Source organism: Alligator sinensis, unplaced genomic scaffold (assembly GCF_000455745.1).
Source record: "Alligator sinensis unplaced genomic scaffold, ASM45574v1 scaffold249_1, whole genome shotgun sequence".
NCBI lineage: Eukaryota > Metazoa > Chordata > Crocodylia > Alligatoridae > Alligator > Alligator sinensis.
Window position 1 is genome coordinate 785,439 of NW_005842593.1, and position 9,283 is coordinate 794,721.

Sequence of the window (9,283 nt, forward strand, 5' to 3'; positions counted from 1 at the left end):
GCCCGGTGCCGCCGGCCGCCAGCCACTGGGCTGCACCGTACTCCACCTGTCCCCCTGCGCCTGCCCTCCTGGGTTGCGCTGTGCCCTTGTGCAGGCAGCTGGTGTTGGCTGCTGCAGCAGGGGCTGGGGTGAATGGGAACAAGCAGAGCCCCAGGCAGCATGGGGCGTGGTGCAGCTTGTCTGCACTCACCCTAACCTCTGCTTCAGTGGGCCCAGGAGCAGCCGGCAGCAGCTGCAGAGGGAACCATTGGGGGGGCGGGGGGGCAGGAGGTGCACTTCTTGCTGCTCCGCATGCCCGCGGGAGGGCTGCGGGCTGTGGGGCTATGTTGGGCTCTTCCCAGGGGGTGCATGCCCCTGGATCTGTGCATGGGACAATAGCAGGCTGCCGCTGCAGGCTGGGGCCAGTGGCGCTTGGGGTGGTCCGCAGGGGGACAGGCGGAGTACGGTACAGCCCAGCAGCTGCAGGTAGTTGACACTAGCCGCCCCCAGGGCCACTGCAGCAGGTGCTGGGGTGAGTGCCGCTCTGTTCCCTCTGCTTTGTGCAAGCCCCGGAGCTGCACCCCTCCCCCCTGCCCCTTCCCTAGTCCAAGCCTCACTCGCTCCCTCCCTTACTGCCATGGGAACCTATCCCTATTTATTACATTATAAAGTGAATTTGATTTATGCGCCTTTCTCCAGAAATGAATGTAGCGCATAAATAGAGGGAAACCTGTATCTGTTTTTATAACATGACACTATACATTGTTGCCCATAACATGTGGAAAGGAAATCTTGGCCACTAAAGCATGGATTGGAAAGGCATTTTTGTGAAATTGTGGCATGTGCTGGAAGAAGAGTATGATGTCAGATGCATACACATGCAGAGACACACGCATGCTTGCACACTAATTAGCTTTTTATTTTATAAAATATAAAAAGCACACTAGCTCTTGTCTATCACCCAGTTCTTCAGAGAATTGTTGCTTATCATCACTGAATAAATAGTACAAATAAGCTTGAATGCAGTGTGCTATAGCAGTACTCTGAAATAATTTAACTGTTTATCGGGGGTCTTCTCTATTCTCTCATAAGTTAACGTTGGGTGCTGTTTAATTTTCTTCTGTTTTGTGCCTGGTTCTAATTTATGGAAATAGTTTGTGCAGAAGTTTCAAAGATGCTAACAGCTTTGTTTTCCTTTATGTATCTGCTGATACCTTATTGATAAATAGAATGTACAATGTAAAAATAACAGAAACTCAATGTTCTCATGAACTAAAAGTCTTTGGTGGTTATGCGTAGTTGATGATCATATTTTGATTGTCTCTGCTGTACTATTTAACCTTATAAAATTCTAAGCAACTTTAGACATTTTTTTAAAAAAGAGTATCATGGCACTATTACAGTAGAGTTATCAGATTTATTCGTTTAATTTGGGAGAACGTTCTGAATGTAGCTGAGAATGAAGTAAAATAAACCAGAAAAATATTTCTTGTGCTGTCAACTGTGAATATACTTAAGTGTTGGATAAAAAGGAAAATGAATACCAGCTGACTCTTCCATTTTTCATTAAATAATGCATATCTTCTATCTATGGTAAGCCTCATATTTTAGAATAATTGAGAAGAATACTTTAATAATTAAAGAAATCACAATACCAAAGCAATTCTTGTCATGTTCATTGTAGATGAATATCTCCTGCTGGGAAAATCTGTCTTGATCTTAGAGATGAGATTTTAATTCATTATTGCAAACTTTTCTTTAATCCTAGAATAATAGAGAAGTAGGGCTGGAAGGGACCTCCACAGGTCATCTAGTCTGATCCCTCCCTGAGGCGGAATCATCCCCATCTACACCAGCCTATGCAATGAATAATTTACCCTCAACCCTGACAACACAGACCTAGCACCCTAACCTGACACAGGTAAAGCAGGGGAACCATATCAGCCAACATCCTGATTCTGTGAACTGTTGCCAACGGGCTATGTCTTTCACTACAGGTTTCCCTCGCTTTATGCTGTACATGTGTTCCCGGAAAACAGCATGCAACTCAAATTCACATAAAGGGAACCCACTGGGGATTGTACTGTACTGACCCCCAGACCCATTTCTACCACTTTTACAAGACAATTTTGGTACTCACCAGCAGCAGCACAGGGCACTATCATAATGGGGATGACAACTACAGAAACACGTTTCAGATAACAAGCAAAGAGCACAGATCCACACAGGAGACTGTATTTTGGTGTGTGTCACTCCCACAATGCACTGCATAAAGCAGCTAACTGCAGGCTTCCACCACACCAATCGCATAAGAGTGAATTTACCTAGCATATAAGGGCAGACATGGTTCTTTGGGTGAATCTGATATATTTTACTAGACCAACTTAAATAGTAGGAAAAAATTTTTTAGCAAGCTTTTGGGTTTAAAAATCCTTTGTCAGGCTGATGAAGTCTCTGTAGTTGGTATGGGCTCTTCCTGGATGGAATGAATAGTAAAGAAGCCAGAGGCTAGGCTGGTATGCATGTGAAACAGGCAGTCAGTGAAGATGTAAATTGAGGAGTTAGTAGGTGAGAGACAGGCTGGGTGAGGGGGAGAAGGGGGATGAATGTAGCAGTTAAATAGTGGAGAGGTACCTGGGAAGTCAGATGTCAGGCAGGTTATAATGTTTCATAAATCCAATGTCTATATTTAGTCCCTGATTTTTTTATATCCAGGAGGTTGATGAAGTTAAGTTTATAGGCTCGTCTCTGAGAAGTGTTTTGTAAGTTTCCTTTGAGGATTAGAACTGAGAGATTGGAGAGAGAGTGGTTTTCCTGTGAGAAATGTGCCCCCACAGGTAGTTGGGTATTCTTGTCTTTGGTAGATTTCTGGTGTGCATTCATTCTGGTGCGCAGTTGTTGTTTGGTCTCTCCTATGTATTTTCCATCAGGGCATTTGGTGCATTGGATGAGATATATTACATTTCTGGAGGTGCAGCTGTAAGATGCAGGGATGCTAATGGCTCTGTTGTGGGGTGTAGTAATAGTGGGGGAGGTGGAGATGTGTTGGCAGGTTTTGCATTTCTTGTCAGGGCATGGTCTGGATCCATTTGATGTGTTCTGGTCCTGAGCAAGTTTACTTCTGATGATGAGGTTAGCAAGGTTTGGTGCTTGTTTGAAGGCTGTGATGGGTGGTTCTGGGAAGAGCTCCTTAAGAATAGGGTCCCTTTCTAGTATGGGTTGCAGTTGTCTGAGGATTTTCTGTATGGGTTCGAGGGAGCGGTGATATGTCATAACTAGCGGTGTGTGGTTTGTAGGGGGATTTCTTCTATACTGCAGCAATTCTTCATGTGGTATGTGGGTGGCTCTTGCAAATGTCCGATCTATCTCTCTGGAGGAGTGGCCTTGTTGGGTGAAAGCCTTTTTAAGATCAATGAGGTGGCAATCCTGGGTGTTCTCCTCAGTGCTAATTCGGTGGTATCTGAGGGCTTGGCTGTATATCACAGCTTTTTTGGTGTGTTTAGGGTGATTGCTGGTTCTGTTGGTTCTGTGCAGATATGTATGTTGGTCTGTGGGTTTCTTGTATAATGTGGTCTGTATTTTATCATTCTGGATACCGATCGTTGTGTCTAAAAAGGGGATGTTGGTGCTGGAGTATTCTAGAGAAAGTCAGATGGAGGAATGGTGATTGTTGAATTTCTGATGGAACTCAATCAGAGATTGCAGGTTTTCAGTCCAAATGAAGAAGATGTCATCAATGTATCTTAAGTATAGCAAGGGTTGGATGGTGCAGTCCTTGAGAAATTCTTCTTCCAGGTGGTTCATAAAAAGGTTGGCATACTGTGAGGCCATTTTGGTGCCCATAGCTGTGCCTATGGTCTGGAGGGAAGTGTTGGTTATTAAAAGTGAAATTGTTGTGTGAGAGGATGAAGTGTATAAGGTCAGTAATATCTTTGGGTCTGTTCTCAGAGTTGTAGTCTTGCTCTTGTAGATATGTAAGGCAGGCTTGGATGCCATCCTAGTGTTGGATATTGTTATATAAGCTGGTAACATCCATGGTGGCTAGGAGGGTGTTGCTGGGAAGGTGGTCTATGTTTTTAAGTTTCCGTAGAAAGTCTGTAGTGTTTTGGACAAAACTTGCTGTTTGGCTGACAAGTGGTTTTAGGATTGATTCAACAAAACCTGATATTTCCTTAGTTAGGATCCCATGGTTGGAAATGATAGGTTTACCAGGGTTCCCTTGTTTGTGAATTTTAGGGAGCGTGTAAAAAGTCCCTGGGTTGAGTAGTGGGGGGGGGGGTCAAGGTCTGTAGTTTTTCTTGTAGTTCTGATGGAAATAATTTGATGGTATTTTTTAGTTTCATGGTGAAAAGGGGAGTAGGATCTTCTTGTAGTTGTTTATAGTAGGTGGTGTCAGAGAGCTGTCTGTTAGTTTCCTTTATGTAGTCTAAACAGTTTAGGATGACTATGGCTCCTCCTTTATCTGCTGGTTTTATTACTATTTGGTGGTTAGATCTTAGAGATTCTATGGCCTTTCTCTCTGGTAGAGAGAGGTTGTTATGGTGGTGCGGGTTATTGATTATTCCATTGTTCATTCTTTCCCTGAAGCAGTCAATGTAGTGGTCACCCCTAGCATATATACCTAGCATATATAACCCCTATAACACCTAGCGTATATAACTGCTAGCATATACACCCTGCACCCCTAGCATATAACAATTGTTTGGTATAAAAAGGGTCATCATATAAGAGCAAATTCACATATATAGAACCCATGTAAAGCGAGGGAAACCTGTACAAAGGAAGGCAAACCCCCTCCTTTTCCCCCCTCCCCCCCCCCGACCCTCAGAGTCCATACTTATCTGACCATGGGGTAAAATTCCTTCATCACCCCAAATATGTCAGTCAGTCTGACCCTATGTCGAGGGGCAAGACTCTCTAGCCAGGAACATTTGGCTTTGGTCCAAGCAGGACATTGGCACACCCTAGTCAAAGTCCCCAACCTTGGCTGTAGCCAACACCCAGTGTCTCTGGGGAAGGTTTAAAAACACACTGACACCCGTAGTAGAAAGGCAGGAGTGGGTCATGGGGGCAACCAGCAAAGCTCAGAAGCATGAGAAATGCATTTGGTAAAATTGAGGCATAGCTATGCCTAGATCATCCCCAAACAGTAGCTGTCCAACCTCTTCTTGAACATTTCCAGTGATGCAGTGTCCACAACTTCCTTAGGCAATCTGTTCCACTGCCTCACAGTTTTAACAATGAATTTTTTTCCCAGATATCTAATCTAAACTTATTTTGCTGCAACTTCAAGACACTGTGCTGCAAGAGAAAAAAGTTGCTTTTCCTCTTTTTTTTATGGCAGCTCTTCAAGTATTTCAGTTTCTTCTCCTATGACTTGCCTTCCAAGTTCTTGATCATCTTTGTTGCCTGCCTCCGGAACCTCTCTAACTTCTCCATATCCTTTTTAAAATGCAGAGCCCAGAACTGCACATAGTACTCCAGATGAGACCTAACCAGTGTCAAGCAGAGGCACTCTCACCTCCCATGTCTCGCATCTAGTGTTTCTGCTGGTGTATCCCAAAACTGCATTCACCTTTTGAGCGGCTGCATCATATTGCATATTCATATTCAGTCTGTGGTTTACCAGGACTCCAAAGTCTTTTTCCATAGTGCTGTCACCCAGCCAGGTGTGACCCATTTTATATTTGTGTTTTTGATTATTCCTTCTGAGGTTGTAGTACTTTGCATTTGTCTGCATTGAACGTCATACTGTTAGCTGTAGCCTAATTTTTCTAATCTGTCGAAATCTGAATTGTGCTCATATCTTTCAACGTTTGCAGTCCTTCCCAGTTTCATGTCATGCTCAAACTTGCTCAAAAAGTTTTTTATGCCAACATCTAAATCATCAAAGAACATGGTGAACAACACCAGGCACGGGACACACCCCTGTTGGACTTCACTTGAAACCTCCTGCCATTCTGACATGGATCCATTAGTAGTTACCCTTTGCTTGGGGTTATTGAACCAGTTATCTGTCCACCTTGTAATAGTGTTATCCAGCCCACATTTCTCCAATTTGTTTAGGAGAAGCTTGTGCTGGATCTTGTCAAAAGCCATGATAAAGTCCAGATACACTATATCCGCAACATTCCCTTCATCCACCCAAGTAGTTACTTTGTCAAAGAAGATCAAGTTTGTTTGATTAAATTTGTTCTAAGTAAATGATGCTGGCTGCTTGTGATTAGGTTTTCCTCCTCCAAATGCTTGCAAATGTCTTTTCTTAGGATCTGCTCCAGTAGCTTCCCAGGTATTGAGGTGAGGCGAGCCAATCTGTAGTTTGCTGAGTCCTCCTCCTTGCCTTTTTTTAAAGAGGGACACTAGGTTGGCCCTTTTCTGGTCCTCTGGTATGTGGCCTGTCCCCTACGACTTAATGAAGGTCATTGCTGAGGGTTCCGAGATCTCTTCTGCCATTTTCTTTAGTACCCTGGGATGAAGTTCATCTGGACCTACTGACTCGAATTCATTCAGACCCAACAAAAGCTCTCTGACCATTTGTGGCAGGGCACTGTTGGTTCCTGCCACTTTAAGGGCTGGAGCAGGCAGCAGCCAGGTGTTTGAGTATGGTGGCCATTTTGAGATCCACGATATATATAGGGTGAAGCAGCAGTTTGCTGAGCTGAGGCTCAGGAACATCTTGGAGGTTTATGGGCTGGGGCTATGGGGATGGAGGAGGCTCCAGGTCTTGGTCATGACCTAAAACTGCACCCTGCTGGGGATGGGTGGGCTGGTGGGGCTGTTTGTGGCAGAACAGTCCCCCAGAAATGCCAGGCCAGTTACCACCCTGGTGAAAGGCGGGTTGGGGGCGCCTAATAACCTCCAGCCCCTGCACAGTCCTAGCTTGGGAAAGCCCAGGCCAATGAGAGGCCTGAGGCTTGTGGGATCCAGCAAAGTTGTGAGGGGGAAAAAGCAGGCACGCAGCTCAGGCTTGTCCCAAGGGATCTCAACTGGCTCATGCTGGGACCAGGACCCAGAGAGGGGTCGAAAGGCCAGGGGCCCACCGCAAAGGATGCCCAAAGAACAAAGAGTCTCAAGGTCCCTACTGGCCTGAGACGGGGCCAGGTCCTAAGAGGGAGCTGAAGCCTGTGCTCGTCATAATTTTGCTGACCTCTTCCTTTCCTTATCTCAGGATCTGGAATTGTATCATCATGATCGCTTCCTCCCAAATTATCCATCACCTTCACATCCTGCACTGGTTCTTCCCTTTTGGTCAGAACAAGATCCAAGATAGGTGATCCCCTGGTTGTATTCTCCACTTTCTAGAACAGAAATTTGTCCTCCACGCATTAGGAACTGGCTGGACGTTATAGGTTTGGCTGTATTGTTCTTCCAGCAGATGTTTGGAAAATTGAAGTCTCCCATCAGTACCATCCTATAGGTTTTGGATAGATTTGTCACCTGTTTGAAGAGTGCCTCATCCACCTCATCTTCCTGATTTGGTAGCCTATAATAAGTCCCCACCATTATATCTGCACTGCCTCTTTCACCTTTCCTTTTCAAGCAGATGCATTCTACTTTCCTGTCGTGTTCCTCCTGAACCAGGGAACAAGTGCATGTGTTTTTGACATTCAAGGCAACCCCATCACCTTTTCTCCCAACCCTGTCCTTTCAAAATAGTCTGTAAACCTTCCATGTTGCCATTTCAGTCATAAGAGCTGTCCCACCAGGTCTCTGTGATGCCAACCACATCTTAGTTCTTTTCACAGGCTGTAGCTTACAGTCCATCTTGTTTATTCGCCATACTTCTTGCATTTGTATACATGCATCAGAGCTATTTTGCATTTTGACCTACCTACTTCCCTTTTGTGCTGCTTGTTGCAGGCTTGTAGCTCTCTGGCCCTTTCCCAGAGTTGAATTGCTTCTTTGAGTCCTTTGCCCTTTAAACTGTGTGCTCTATTGCTTCAGGGTTTTGATCACCATCCCCTGTGAAACCTAGTTTAAAGCCTTCCTTACTAGGTTAGCCCAGTAGGCCACTGACAGACATGGACAAAAAATACCACAATGGTGCTTTACCAGAAGAGGAATCATGTCATTTTGACCTGGCTCCCCAGCATTTGTATAGATCGTGCACTTTAGCTGGGGGGTTTTGGCACTTTTATCTAATAGTTAATTCAGTCAGTAATTAGATAAAAGCTGAAGCATGCAATCTATATATATGCTTGGGTAAGCCAGGTCAAACTGATGCAGTTCCTCTTCTGGTCAATCACCGCACTTAGCATGGGGGCACACCAAGCTGAAAGTAAAGCACCATTTCTGGGGGGTTTTTTCCATGTCTGTCAGTGGCCACAATTCCCAAAGTTGTTCTTCCCCGTACTCATCAGATGGATCCCATCTCTTGATAGCAGTCCTTCTCCCATTGTCAAAAAAAATGTAACCTTTATGTTGACACCACTGTTTCAGACCTGTTCACTTCCAGGATACAATGGTGTCTGTCTGGACTTGCTTTCCACAGGAAGAATCAATGGTAATACCACTTGTACTCCAAGCTCCTTAATCTTTCTTCCAGGAGCCTCATAGTTACCTCTGATCTGCTCAGTGTCATTCCTGGCAGTATCATTGGTGCCTACATAGGCAAGCAGGAGGAGGTAGTGGTCCAAAGGATACATGAGCTTTGGTAGTCTCTCTGTGACTTCCTGAATTCAGGCTCCAGGAATGCAGTACACCTCTCAGACCCCCAAATCTGGACAAATTGGTGCCTCTATCCACCACAGAAGGGAGTCACCAACCACCACCACTTTTCTCTTCCTTCTTGGTGTAGTGGTCCTAGAGCCCCTGTCCTTGGGGCCTTGCACTTCCTGCCCTCTAGGCTGCTGCTTCCTTTGCCTCATGCCTGCAGATGTCCTCTCCTCTACCTTTTCAGCAGTTCCACTGCATAATGCTCGAAAGTGGTTGCTGACTTCAGTCTGCTGCTCTTCAGTTCTGGGGACCCTCCTTCAGTAGTTGCATGCTGGCACTTACTTCTCATTGCCCTTTGGCATCTCCAGCACCAGCCTCTTGTAACTCTTGTCCAAGTAAGTCTTCCTTGCCCCAGATGCAGCGCAGCGTAGATACCCACGCTTCCAGTCTTCAAATAGTCTCTTCCAGGGTGGACACCAGCTTACACTTGGTGCAGATGAAGTGCTTCTGACCCTCTGGTAGGAACAAGAACATGACATAACTCACACAGGTTACAACAGTTGACCCATCCTCCATTTGTGCCGCCTCTGCTCCCTGGAGAACACCTACACTGTAAGGAGAAAAAAAAAGGGTGGGGCAGGGTGGAAGA

The 9,283-nt window shown here is 45.3% G+C and overlaps 1 protein-coding gene across 7 annotated transcripts in view; it reads left to right on the top strand.

The window, feature by feature from the left end:
- Positions 1-9,283, top strand: part of PHF20 (PHD finger protein 20) — a 204,453-nt gene that overhangs the window by 161,440 nt on the left and 33,730 nt on the right. The gene's annotated exons all lie outside the window — the stretch shown is intronic.